This window comes from Podarcis cretensis, assembly GCF_951804945.1.
Source record: "Podarcis cretensis genome assembly, chromosome: 3".
NCBI classification, from domain to species: Eukaryota; Metazoa; Chordata; class Lepidosauria; order Squamata; family Lacertidae; genus Podarcis; species Podarcis cretensis.
In genome coordinates this window covers 23,271,805-23,287,095 of record NC_137172.1, presented here as the reverse complement: position 1 = coordinate 23,287,095, position 15,291 = coordinate 23,271,805, and positions in this window count along the sequence as shown.

Sequence of the window (15,291 nt, the reverse complement as noted above, 5' to 3'; positions counted from 1 at the left end):
AATCAGGACTTGATGCTGGCATTCATTAGCTTGAGCATTCAAGGGCATTCAATATTATTTTTATTTTGCCACACTTAGCAAATGCATTGTGAAAGCCTCAGAATTGCTCCTCAGTTGCGCGATCCTGCGTTGTGGCAAGTGAGTAGGGCAAGAAATATATTTGGATGATTTTCCAAATAGTTTCAGTTGAAAGAGAAAGACTGAAAGCTAAACTGATACTATGATTATTATAATTATTTGCCAGTCTCAGTAACTCAGAGCTTAGAATGACACAGAGGAAGGGGAGTAATAATGATCTGAGTTGTCTAAACTATGTGGATGTAAACATGCATTCAAATAGAGGATTGATTTTTTTTAAAAAAGTACAGTGGTACCTCTGGAAGCGAACAGGATCCGTTCCGGAGCCCCGTTCGCATCCAGAAGCGAACGCAACCCGCATCTGCGCGTCTGCGCATGTCGCAATTCGCCACTTCTTAGCATGAGCGTGACATCATTTTGACCGTCTGCTCATGCGCAAGTGGCGAAACCCACAAGTAATGTGCTCCGTTACTTCTGGGTCACGGCAGCGCACAACCTGAAAATAGTTATGCCGAAGCTACTTCAACCCGAGATATGACTGTAATAATAATGAAGGTTTAAAAGCAACCCTCCCTTTCTGCAAATGGGGAAATACAGTGGTACCTCGGGTTAAGTACTTAATTCGTTCCAGAGGTCCGTACTTAACCTGAAACGGTTCTTAACCTGAAGCACCACTTTAGCTAATGGGGCCTCCTGCTGCCACTGCACCACCAGAGCATGATTTCTGTTCTCATCCTGAAGCAAAGTTCTTAACCCGAAGTACTATTTCTGGGTTAGCGGAGTCAGTAATCTGAAGCGTATGTAACCTGAAGCGTATGTAACCCGAGGTACCACTGTAAAGACAAGGACTTTCATTTCCCACTGTTAAATACACTAAATAAAGCTCTCTCTTTTTGCTTTTATCACTCCTCCCAGAACACTTCATCAGCATAAGCAGATAAAGGAAGAAAAAGAAAAGAAACAAAACACTTAAACTTAGTTTTTATAATCTTTGGGAACTAGGTGTACCACAGATGGTCTGCAACTTATCGGTATATAAAAACCATGCCCAGGACGGAAAGTTTTCCAAGGTCCGTAGCAGAAGAGCAAAAAGGCAGATAGTGGGGGCACTGAGCAACTGTTGTTGTCAGAGAGATTTCCCCCTCCTCCTCCACCCCCACACCATTTTTTTGGCTGCTTCCCCGCATCCAATGAGTGGCCTCGGTCTCCCGGAGGCCAGACAATGGTTGCTTTGGAGAAGGAGGGAAGCCTTAGAACACCATGTAGATTTAGGCCTGGATAGGAGGGCATTGTGCTGAGGCCATGCCCATTACTCATCCGCTGGCAACGGCCTCCCTTCCTTTTGTCTGGGAAGACGGTAAACTTTCAATGCCATCCGAAAACAGAAGGCCTTTCAGAGACTGCGAGAACTCTGCCATCGCCATCATGTGAAAATATTGTAAACAATTTCCCAGCTCGCCTGCCCAGCTCCCCCAGCTATCCAAGAAGCTGGAAAGCACTGAGCAAAAGAAAAACTGGGAGTAGCAAGAGGAGGGAACTCTTGGGATATATATATATATATATATATATATATATATATATATATATATGGCTGAATAGGCTATTAGGTTTACTCCTTACCACTGTTTCAGTGCTGATGAACAAAGAGAGGTAGATTTATTTCTTTAAAGGTGGGGCTTGTCACATCTCAAAGGCTCAGGGTAGATTTAAAAAAAATATGTGGCAATAAACAGGTTGTGTAAAATAGTGAACATAGGATTGCATCCAGCTCTGCTGGATTGGGCCAAGAGATCATCTAAACCAGGTTTTCCCAGTCTTGGATCTCCAGTTGCTTTTGGACTACAGTTCCCATCATCCCTGACCACTGGGTCCTGCTAGCTAGGGGTGATGGGAGTTGGAGTCTGAAAACTGCTGGAGACCTAACTTTGGGGAACCCTGATCTAAAACTCAGTCACACCATACATTTAAAGCACTATTATTTCACTTAACAGAGTCACGGATTCCCCAAAAGGATTCTGGGAGCTGCAGCTGGAAAATGTTAGGAAACCCCCTACTCCCACTAGGGAGCTACAATTCCCAGGTTGAGGATCCCTATTGTAATAAACTTAGACAGCTGAGTCCTTGCTGGCTGCCCACAATGACTTAATCATCATTTATTGCCTTTTCACCCAAGCCTGATGATCATTTCTCCCAAGAAACTAAATTTATTAGGTGGCATTGAGTGCATCGTTATAATTCATCTTCAATTAGCCTTTTATTAATTGGGAATATTAATGTCTTTTTTGCTGGTTTGTTATTGGCCCAAATGATGAATTAATGATTTAAAGCTCCTAGCGAATATTTTTTATTATTATTAATCATTCAGCACAGTGCTGTGACCTATAGTGTAGCCCGATTCAAACATGCCAGTTATCATCAAGGGGGCAGAAGATAGGTACTTTATATTTAAGAAACAATGAGACATTTTCTGGAGTCTGCAATACACTTGGGGCTCCCCCCATCCCCCCTGATCCTTCCTTTTTAAAACCAATTTTTTTAAAAAAAGAAAGACGTTACAGTAAATTATAAGTTACACGTAAAAACTTCTTCTAAAATTAAAAGCAACAAAATGGTTCAGGCATATGGAGGTTTATGAGGGGAGAGGGTGAAAAATGATCCCTATACTATGAATAAATCCATTCAATTTTTTAATGGTTTTACAGATTATGGCAAAGATCCACAAGCTTCTTAAGCCAAGAAACGTGCGGCTAAAGTGTCTTGCTCCATTAGAATCCACAGGGATAAAGCCAATTAAGTAGAAATTAATTGCCTTAAATGATTTGTGGACTAGAGTCCTGAAATTACTGTTTTTAGAGCATTAAAAATTATCTTTTACAATTCTATAGATAGATAGATGATAGATAGATAGATAGATAGATAGATAGATAGATAGATAGATATGGACAGAGTTGGACATGGGTGGCGCTGTGGTCTAAACCACTGAGCCTCTTGGGCTTGCTGATCGTAAGATCGACAGTTTGAATCCGCTCAACAATGGTGAGCTCCCGTTGCTCTGCCCTAGCTTCAGCCAACCTAGCAGTTTGAAAGCACACCAGTGCAAGTAGGTAAACAGGTACCACTGCAGCGGGAAGGTAAATGGTGTTTTCATGCTCTCTGGCACTCGTCACTGTGTCCCATTGTGCCAGAAGTGGTTTAGTCATGCTGGCCGTGTGACCCAGAAAGTTGGCTCCCTCGGCCTGAAGCGAAATGAGCGCCACAACCCCATAGTCGCCTTTGATTGGGCTTAATCATCCAAGGGTCCTTTACCTTTAACCTTATGGACAGAGTGAAAAGCAAAATAGCTTAGATGGCACAATTTATCAACTGATACTAAATACTGTCGAGGTTGCTAAGCTTTTTGGACCAGTTGGCACATTTCAAATTTAGAGCACGTGCTCGGACAATGTCACAAAATTCACAAAATGGCTACCATGGAGGGGGAGTGGCATAACACAAAATGGCTGCCATGGGAAGTGTGGCATAACACAAATTTAGAGAAACAACCACCTCTGGCAACCGTATACCATGGAAAGTCAGCTAGTTCCTGCTGGTCATGATTATGGAGATCGTGTGCTCGTGGGCACTCCCACAAACACTTTATCCACTTTATCTGCACCATGCATAATTTTAGAAACCTCAATAATGTTCTCTCATTAGCCCCAAATTTGAGGATCTTTCCTCATGGGGGAGTTGCTCCAGCTCCTTCATCGTTTTGCTTGCCCTTTGCTGCACCTTTCCCTGCACTGCAATCTCCATCTTGAGGTGCAGTGAGTTCTATGAGCCTTTTTGAGAGTTTGTAGGGCAGGTGAGCATTCAAATATGTGACCCCCCCCTCAACTGCAGTATGAAGAAATACAGCCCATTCTATCACCTGAAAGCATGCTATGTGAAGTTCTCTATTGTAATGTTTCTATCATCTATCTATCTAGCTATCTATCTATCATCTATCTATCTATCTATCATCTATCTATCTATCTATCTATCTATCTATCTATCTATCTATCTATCATCTATATCATCTATCATCTATCATCTATCATCTATCATCTATCTATGCCTTGCAACTGTCCTTTGTGGCCCAGAGAATGAAATTATCATCCCTTTGGAGTTTGTTCTGTGACAAGTATTACCTAACATCCAAACTCCGTCCTCACACCCCATGGTTTATGAGGTGATGAGAAAACAAAACACAGCTCCCTTCTTGTCGGTAGGACATCTCCACTCAGCCAGCAGGGGTTGGGGGGAGGGAAATGTTGAACACATGGAGGAATTCCAGTTTCTACAGACAGCTGGAGGCCAGGGGTGGGCAGTGGAAAATGTTCTTTACAAACTTTCAGTGCTCAGTACAGTGCTCAGTACTTCACAAGTATCACCAAAGCCAACAACAAAAACTCCTTTGCATTCAGTGACCTACGTCTGGGATGTTTTCTGCTCCATAGGATGCTGCAGGAAGAATTTAAACAAGACATAATGAAGCAAAACAAAGAAATTGCAAATATTTGTTTTCTCAGACACCGGAAATTCATCCTTTACTACATATGGAAGCATTTAAAAAAATATTCTCATGCAAACCTCTCTCTCTTTCTCCCTGTCCCCCGCCACCGCCAACATATATATTTTAAAAACAGGGTAGAACTATACATCACCAAATTCCTTCCAGCAGTTCTCAACCTCTGGGTCCCCAGATGTTGTTGGACTACAACTCCCATCATCCCTGAGCTCTGGCCTTGCTAGCTAGGGGTGATGGGAGTTATAGTTCAACAATATCTGGGGACCCACAGGTTGAGAAAGGCTGCTTTACACCCTGGCTCTGGTATAAAACAAATAAAAATAAACCCCCCATCTCTTTTCCCTGCAGGTTAAAGCAACTTGGGAAATTATAGGGGGGAGTTGCAGTGGGGAGTGGCATTTTGGTGTGTATGGAGACCCTGAGATGCCCAGATGACAAAACTCCCTTTTAAGTCTCCCTGATGTGGTCTAAAGGAAAACAGAGCAATATGTTTGGCACCAGCTTGGTTGCCAGAAGGTTGGAGTTGCCAGAAGGAGACATCCAACCGTCATAAGAACTCCCCTCTAGATTTGTGTAGGGTTTCCTCCTTAGCCTTTTCTTCTCCCAAAGATATCGTGCAAGGCAGTGGGGGTTTATTATCAGTTTTCATTCTCCTAGATGGGCTACCTTCTCAGGTTGATGAGCCCCATCTGCCCCTCACTTCCTTCTATAACACATGCAGAAACTGCCTTTTTGACCATTGGACCCATTAATAGTCTTCTCTGCTCATCCCACCGGAAGCTATCTTTGCATGCAGGAGAAGTACCTAATTCACTGAGGGCTTGAGACTTAAGGTACTACCCCTCTTCTAGCACCCTATGCACCCCAAACTCTGCTTATGGATTTACACACTCACATTTCAACACATCTAAAAACAACCATATACCCTCATGGCTAATAATGGCAAGGTTGCCCCAGTCAGTATGGTTCAGACATCAAAAGCATACCCTCCAACATTTCTCTGATGAAAATAGAGACGTCCCATTCCATTATGATAATTTTTCTATTTATACCACACATATCTTCTTGGGTTGCCCCAGCACTCTGGGCAGCTTCCAACATCTATAAAAACATAATAAAGCATTAAACATAAAAAAATTCCTTATACAGGATTACCTTCAGACGGCTCAGGGGTTGCATAACTCCAGACCAGGGGTTGGCAAGGTTTACCCTGCCTGGGCCGATTCACTCCAGTGGAGATCCCTCTGTGGGCTGGATCACGTGCACCCATGATTTCTGGCATCTGCGTCAGTGCAGACATGATTTCCAGCATCTGTGCATGTGTAGACATGATTCCTGGCACCGCAGAAGCGAGTCGTTGTGCCGGTTTAGTGCAGCATGCAGAGACTCGCCAAGCAGATGGCTCGGATCAGGGGCAGCTCGTGGGCCAGTTAAACGACCCCCGTGGACCGCTTGTGGCCCATGGGCCCTAGGTTGCTGACCTCTGCTCAATACCCCCCAACAGTTATTCAGTGAAAATAGGGACATCCTACCATACCCTGCAACGTTGCTCCAAAGAAAATAGGTAAAAGTAAAGGGACCCCGGACCATTCCAAAGAAAATAGGGACACCCTAAAGAAAAGTGGAATCAAATCAGAAAACAGGACGGCTTCTCTAAATCAGGGATATCCCTGGAAAATAGGGACACTTGGAGGGTCTGCAAAACCTGGGAGCTGGACTAGGGTCCAACTCTACAATTCAGGTTGTTTTACAAAGGAAGGTGACTTTATAATTTTTAAAAAGCGCAGCACTGGCTCCCTTCCTTGCTTGGGGCAAGATATGCAGGGATGAGTTCTGAACAAAACAATGGAAACACCGTGGGAACAAGGTGATAAATTGCTGAATTAATTTTTATATTTTGGAACGTAGGAGAGGGAGATGTGAGGAAGTCCAAAAAGGATAAGAAAATATGTTATGAAATGTGATGTTTTTTGTATGTTTTGTTTATTATGTTATAATTAAAAAAAAAAAACTATTAATAAATATTATATTAAAAAAAAAACACAATGGAAACACCGAAAGTTTCTAAAAAAAATGAGGCCCCCAATCGTACACAAAATCTGACTTCTTTTTTACCACAGTCCTCTGCACAGTTAAAACAAAGCAAAGAACTGCATTCTGAGTTCCACTGATTTCAACGTATCACTAGCAACTCTTCTTAACTTTGGCTTAACGATGAGGAAATTTCTAAGAGAAGATGGAGTTTGTCAGTGACACTCTCCAGCATCTGTCTCATTATACATTTTTATTATTTTCTCCAAGGCCTTTAAAATAAAATCCCATCAACACAGTGCTATTCACAGCTAAGAACAGGAGGGTTTTAAGGCAATTTGCTTATTTGACTCCCCCCCCCCCCCCCGTGTTTGGCTCCCCTTGAGGCTGAGGAAGGTTAAAATATATTCTCATCACTTCTTTTTTTTCCACAGTATGCAACAGGACACAATTTGCAAGGCAGAATCATGGACATGCATTTCCTCCAATATGAGACTGTCAGATAACTCAGATTGTCACCAGAAATGTGTGCACATTTGAAATGCTTTCACACATGCAAATGCACACACTGTTGCACATTCGGGCTCCCTCTGAGATGGTGCTGGTGACCACAAGCGAGTGTCTAATTATTTCCCCTGGAAGGCTGGTTTGTCTCCTTCCCTGCTGATGGGGAAAACCATTTAGAAATATGGAACTTTAGGCTGTCATTCTGTACTATAATTTCAATGGCAACAAGAACATGCTGTAAGGTGGAAGAGTTTAAGTTACATTCAGGACAGAATTAAGTGTGCATGTGTGTTTTTCAAATGGCCTTTTTAATTAGCATTGATGATTATTTGTGCTCCTGTTGGTATCAGGGTGTTTATATGAGATCCCGTTTTCCATACTGTTTGTGGTAGCCAAAGATTTCAGGCGGACATACTGTTTTGTTTCTGACTGGTCCATGCCCTGTAGCTTCCGGCTGAAATTTTTCATACCACAGAGCATTCAAGGGCGGGGTAGGGGGGGGTTCCTGCTTTTGTTGTGCTATAGCACAAGAGTGGTCCTTCAGGCAGCAAACAATAAAGTGGTAACATTGAGGGAGCATTGTGGAACAACTAATAAAGTAGAATAATGTGTAAATCCATTGTGAATGCACTGTTATTGTATCAATGACATGTTGCAGAATACACCCACCTGCTCCCCCACCCCCTCAAAAAATAAACCATGCAGTCTGGAGGGGCCATAGATCTGGGTTAGGGAATTTCATGAAAAGCAAAAGCTCAGGAATTTGTATCAAGTATTGTCCTGTATTATAGGGCTTCAGATAGTGATGTATAACACTGAGGTATTGAAGCCAAGGTTTTATATAACATACTATGTTATTTAACAGATGGCATTTTCATAAAGCTTGGACACACACACAAAAAGAAATCTAAAAGAAGTTAAAGTGTGCAATGGAAAGGGAGGAGAGATTTTAAGATGGCTGCCAGACTCAAAACCACAGTGGATGTCAAGTAGGGACCTAGTCAACATTCTGCTACCCAGCTCCAACCAAAGAAGGGAACTGCCGAGATTCTAACCAAGGAAGGCTCCGTATACCAAAAGACCAGAAGGGGTCAGCCCTTGGAAAATGTTCCAGGTCAGACCTGGTGGCTGAGCTGCAAACTTCATTTCTCTTCACTCGGGTCCATACAATATGTATAGGAATCAAACCCTTATTGTGATGGCATCTAACCCTTTGGAATAATCTCTACAGCGGTACAGTATCTTGGTTCTCAAACACCTTGGTTCCAAAACGCCAAAAACCCAGAAGTGCTCCAGTTTTCAAACGTTTTTCAGAAGCCGAACATCTGATGTAGCTGTCGGCTATTGTTTCCGGGGTGCCTGCACCAATCAGAAGCTGTGCCTTGGTTTTTGAACATTTTGGAAGTCAAATGGACTTCCGGAATGGATTAAGTTTGGCGCTTTTGTTTTTGCTATTTATTTTGCTTTTTTGTTTTTGAGGCTTTTTCGGTTAGTTAGTTTTTGTGAACTGTGTGGAACCCAGTTCAGCTACTGATTGATTGATTGATTGATTGATTGATTGTGTGACTGTGGAAATAGATAAAAGCCCCCCATCCAAATAATGACTATCAGTGCAGGTAAAAAAATAATAATAATTTTAATGTTAATCATCTACAATACTGTCTCATTTATTTTATAGTACAGTACATTGATTATTGCTTTATTGATTATTGCTTTATTGATTATTTCTCCTCGGGAAAAGCCCCCAAGAGCCACACACACACTCCACGCGGCTCTTTAAAGGGAGCGCTGACAGAGCCTCCCGCCTGCATTCTCTCCATAAGATGCACACACATTTCCCCTTACTTTTTAGGAGGGGAAAAGTGTGTCTTATAGAGCGAAAAATACGGTACTCCCAGCATGAGAAAAATCAGCGCAGGCAATGTGAGATTTAAGGAGCTGATTTAAGAAGCAAGACAGCGGCTAATCCACTGGGTTCTTCTGCCGATGTCAAATTAGAGATAAAATTAAAAGTGGCAATGTCCAAAATCAAACCAGCAAGCCTTATGGTGCCCGTCTGACCTACCCTCTCTCCTGCCTCCTGGGGAAAAAAATGGGACCAAGGCTAACAAGTCTATGGGCATTCAGCAGTTTATCCCTATTTATCCCTCTTTAAATCGCTTAATCCTATAAGGAACTTGTGCAGTCTTCTTCCAGTTTAGATTTTCAACACTCTTAAGGGAAGGGGTTATAATTAGAAGCAATGTAATTTATCAGACAACACAGCCATCTATTCTAATTGGAAAAGTCCCGTTGGCATAACTGTGTGCTGCCACAATCTATGCTTCATCCTCTAGAAATATGAGCTCCCGGCTGAAAAGTTTCTTTCAGTTCTGGCTCTGGCAGTGGCAATTTTCAGTCTGGGATTCCATGCCCTTCTTCCTGTCATTATCAGGGCCGTATGCGAGGGACCCATTTCCAGATGAAGTTGGCGAATGCTCTTGGCTGCTCGGATGGAAGCAGCCAGCTAGTTTATACAGGTCTTCCATTCTGAAATATGCAGTTCATTTGGCCAAATAGGACTGATAAGAATCAATGGCCTGTTTCTCAGTTAATAAACAGCATGCAAAGAGGAGGAGGTTCTGCCAGTGTATCTTGTTTACGAGAGAGAGAGAGAAATGTTTGGCGTCATATGTGAAATCGGAAATGAGCTCATCCTTTGATTGTTTTCACATCAAGGAATTAGCTCTTGTTGTTGAGGGACTGGGCAGGGGAGCTTGTCTTCAAAAGTCCTTGGTATGATGGAGTGATTTGATTATATAATATGTAGGGTGAATGTAAAAAGTGCTTTCATTTTCACAATAAAACTGGTTATAATTCCAAATCTGAACAAACTGTTGGGAAGAAAAGTTTCCCTTGCTTGGTTTCAACATTTTTGGAAAGAAACCCTGAATGATTAACAGAGGCCCTGTATCATTGACCGCACAGCAGCACTTTAGGATTCATTTGCTATCCTGAAGGGCACATCTGTAGGGTAGAAAGTGGAACTTTCAACAAATCGTTCTGAACCATGCTGCCCTCTGAAAAGTCTTCCCACTAGTGACAGTGAAACCCATCAGAAATGGCTCAGGAACTAATGCCTCAGAATTCCCTTAGCCACTCCTGAGTGAATTCTGGTCTAGCCTTCTAGAGTATCAGTTTCCTTTCTCCAACCCTTTATAACTTTTGCCCAAACCTACAAATTTATTAGAAGAATTGTGAGGGGTGCGGGGAGACAGAAGCAGCCAAGGGAGCTGTTTCTAAAATTTCTCTGTTATGCTTGTATTTATGTCATTTCTAGACTGCACCATTCCTAGGAGCACAGAATGGTTCACCACAAGGAATCTGGAACATAAAACAAAATATTGTATATTTGGAGTAAATTTGAAGAAGAATTTCCTAATGGTACAAGCTGTTCCACAGAGCAGAAGCAAATGTTGTCTTGGAAGATGGTGCACTATTACGATGCAGTTCTCGTGAATTTCCTGCTATCTCCAGGCATTCACCTTATTTCCTGCATTGGCAGGATTTGGCCTAGATCAGGGTTTCCCAAGCTTGGGCCTCAGCTGTTTTGGACTACAATTCCCATCATCCCTGACCACTAGTCTTGCTAGCTAGGGATGATGGGAGTTGTAGTCCAAAAACAGCTGGAGACCCAAGTTTGGGAAACCCTGGCCGAGATTCTCAGATCATCAAATGAGGTCCTTCTCTGTGTGTTCCTCCACCCTTGGCCGAAACAATCTTTAAATGCATACAGACTCTACAAATCATATATACAGGAGACGGTACAGTTGACTGAGTGAACAGCAGAATGATCCTGTTCTCTCTATATGCATTCACCATATGCATGATGTTTAAATGAACAAGACTTGTAATGATGACTACTACATACCCTTCAACATTTATCTGATGAAAATAGGGAAGTCCTATTCAATAATGACATGGGTGGCACTGTGGGTTAAACCACAGAGCCTAGGACTTGCCGATCAGAAGGTCGGCGGTTCGAATCCCCGTGACAGGGTGAGCTCCCGTTGCTCGGTCCCTGCTCCAGACAACCTAGCCAACCTAGCAGTTCGAAACCACGTCAAAGTGCAAGTAGATAAATAGGTACCGCTCCGGCGGGAAGGTAAACAGCATTTCCGTGCGCTGCTCTGGTTCACCAGAAGCAGCTTGGTCATGCTGCCCACATGACCCGGAAGCTGTACGCTGGCTCCCTCGGCCAAGATGAGCAAGATGAGCGCTGCAACTCCAAAGTCGGCCACGACTGGACCTAATGGTCAGGGGTCCCTTTACCTTTTTATTCAATAATGATAATAATAACTATTATTATTATTATTATTATTATTATTATTATTATTATTATTTCCACCCATCTTGGCTTCCAACACATATAAAAACATAATAAAATGTTAAACATTTAAAAACTTCCCTATACAGGTCTGCCTTCAGATGTCTTCTAGCAGTTGTATAGTTACTTATCTCCTTGGCTTGGGGAGTCACATAACTCCATACCCTCCAACATTTCTCCAGTGAAAATAGAAACCTCCTAAGGAAAATCAGGACATTCGTGGAGCAAATAAAAAACCAGGATGACTTCCATAAATCCAGGACTGTCCCTGGAAAATAGGGGCACTTGGAGAGTCTGTCACCAATATTCTGGAACACTCTGGGAGTGGAAAGGCTAGACACTATTCTTATCGTATTCACATAAGAAAACAGGAATAAAGGCTTTTCCTGACTCCTCGACCTCATAATATTTCTCACAGGCCCATTTCTTATTACAGCAGAAAAGCGATTGCCACCAAAACAATTAAGTGTGGGTTCTTCTCCAAGTTTCCATGTGACTGAGACACATTTAATCACACCAGCAAAGTATTGCATTACTGGTACTGGATAGCACTAAGGTTATGTAAACATAGTGCTAAGGATAAAATCTAGGTGTTCTGGGTTTTTCTGGAAGAAAATTCATCTGGAAAGGTTCTTAATGCAAGTGAAAGCAAGGAATAACAAGCTTAGGAGACATTTTTCTGCTGTCTTTGGACTATTCGTGCACATACATTTTGATGTGGTGTCTTTAATGTGGCCCAGTCCTCCTGTGGTGAGCGCAGCAAATCAGTTTCACGTGGGGAGGCATCTGAATCGACCCCCATATGAAAATGACAGAACGTATACCCAGAAAATAAGTTCGAAAAGTTGCTTATGCGTCTTACAAGAATGGACATCTGTAGTCTTGCATATCCTGCACTATTTGAATATCGGCAAGCAGAGTAGATCAGTGATTCGAGTGTTGGACTAGCGACCCAGGTTCAGAATAAAATTAAAGGTTAAGGTAGGCTTACCTAAACTCCAACTTTAGCAGGAGTCATAAACAGTACAAGAGAATTGATTCTGTCATGCTAAGCAAGCGCCCTCCCCCTCATGGTAATAAAAACCATTTTTAGTCCTGCTTAATGGTAGGCCTGCGAGAAGCTCCCAGCTCTCCATAGATTAGTGAAACTGCACACCTAAATAATATACACATTAAGAAAACACCAGATTGCTTTCGTCCTATGGACTGATATATCGAGATTTCAGGCACTGTGGCATATTCAAAGTTTCCTCTCTCACTCGCATTCTGTGGAGTTCCTATAAACTGCTTTCCTTCCTATTTGACAGCCAGTCTAAACCCAGGAACTGGCTGGTCCGGATGGCTGTGTTTGTATTGCCCAGAGGCTCCCCGCCCTGGCAAACTGCCACTCACGCTCCTGAGGAACTTTGCCTCACCCCGCCAGTAGAGAAACACCGAGCTTTCCCTCGTCTGAATTGTTTGCTCTTTGATTTCCTATCTGATGCTGCGTCAGCACTCAGCTACACAACCAAACAATATTTCCAAAATGTTTCTGAAAAATTCACTCTCCATGCCACTCCATCACAACCCAAAAGTGTCTCACAAGGCCCCAATGTCTGTCATAAGTGTAGTGGGAGCTTTATTAGCCCCTTTACAGTGGCTTCCCTCTTTCAATGTTATAAACAACAGAGCTGGCTTTCAAATGGGTCATGTCTGTTTTTCTTTTTTTTTGGGGGGGGGGGTTACAATAAACCCAGAAGCTGGTTAGAATCATAGAATCGTAGAATCATAGAGTTGGAAGAGACCACAAGGGCCATCGAGTCCAACTCCCTGCCAAGCAGGAAACACCATCAGAGCACTCCTGACATATGGTTGTCAAGCCTCTGCTTAAAGACCTCCAAAGAAGGAGACTCCACCACACTCCTTGGCAGCAAATTCCACTGTTGAACAGCTCTTACTGTCAGGAAGTTCTTCCTAATGTTTAGGTGGAATCTTCTTTCTTGTAGTTTGGAACCATTGCTCCGTCTCCGCTTCTCTGGAGCAGCAGAAAACAACCTTTCTCCCTCCTCTATGTGACATCCTTTTATATATTTGAACATGGCTATCATATCACCCCTTAACCTCCTCTTCTCCAGGCTAAACATGCCCAGCTCCCTTAGCCGTTCCTCATAAGGCATCGTTTCCAGGCCTTTGAAACGATGTGGCACCCCACTAGTCACTCTTCTCCAGGATGAAGAGGAACCATTGATGAGCACCCTGGGCTGCATCAATAGGAGTATAGCATCTAGATCAAGGGAAGTAATAGTGCCACTGTATTCTGCTCTGGTCAGACCTCACCTGGAGTACTGTGTCCAGTTCTGGGCACCACAGTTCAAGAAGGACACTGACAAACTGAAACATGTCCAGAGGAGGGCAACCAAAATGGTCAAAGGCCTGGAAACGATGCCTTATGAGGAACGGCTAAGGGAGCTGGGCATGTTTAGCCTGGAGAAGAGGAGGTTTAGGGGTGATATGATAGCCATGTTCAAATATATAAAATATAAAAGGATGTCACATAGAGGACGGAGAAAGGTTGTTTTCTGCTGCTCCAGAGAAGCGGACACGGAGCAATGGATCCAAACTACAAGGAAGAAGATTCCACCTAAACATTAGGAAGAACTTCCTGACAGTAAGAGCTGTTCGACAGTGGAATTTGCTGCCAAGGAGTGTGGTGGAGTTTCCTTCTTTGGAGGTCTTTAAGCAGAGGCTTGACAAACATATGTCAGGAGTGCTCTGATGGTGTTTCCTGCTTGGCAGGGGGTTGGACTCGATGGCCCTTGTGGTCTCTTCCAACTCTATGATTCTATGATTCTATGATTCTATGTATCCCTCCATTATTACATTCCAATCGTGGGACTTATCCCACCAGGTTTCAGTGATGCCTATTATGTCATATTTAATTTGCTGTACCAAGAGCTCAAGCTCATCTTGTTTATTTCCCATGCTTTGCGCATTAGTGTACAGACATTGAAGTCCATTCATCATTCCCCCATGTCTCTTATTTAAGGATTTTTTCCTCCCACCACTAGGTCTGCGTGCTGTTTGCTCCATTTGGTCTATGGCATTTGGATGATCATCTTTATCAATTGATAGACTCCTACCTTCAGGAGCACTGTCACCCTCCCCCACATTAGTCAGTTTAAAGCCCTCCTGATGAGGTTTCTGAGATTTTTGGCAAAAACATTCCTCCCAACCGTTGTGAGGTGCAGCCCATCACTTGCCAGAAGTCCATCTTCAAGAAACTGCAGTCCGTGATCTAAGAATCCAAACCGTTCCTGTTTACACCATTTGCGAAGCCAGCTGTTCACTTCCACTATTTTTCCCTCTCTCCCTGGGCCACGTTGTTCAACTGGGAGGACAGATGAGATGACAATTTGTGCATTTAATTGCTTCAATTTCCTGCCCAGAGCCTCGTAGTCTCTTTTGATCTTCTGGAGGCTATTGCTTGCAGTGTCATTGGTTCCCACATGAACCAAGAGGAAGGGGTATTTGTCAGTGGGTTTTATGATTCCTTGCAGTCGTTCAGTTACATCTTGGATCTTAGCCCCGGAGAGACAGCACACTTCTCGAGACATCTTGTCAGGCCCACAGATCACTGCTTCTGTTCCCCTCAGTAGGGAATCCCCTTCACCACTACACGCCTCCTCTTAAGTTTGGTCGGGGTTCTTCCGTGAGCTGTCCGTTCCAAGGACGCCTGCACATTCCCTGAGGACTGACTTTGCTGCTCGTCTTCATATACCTG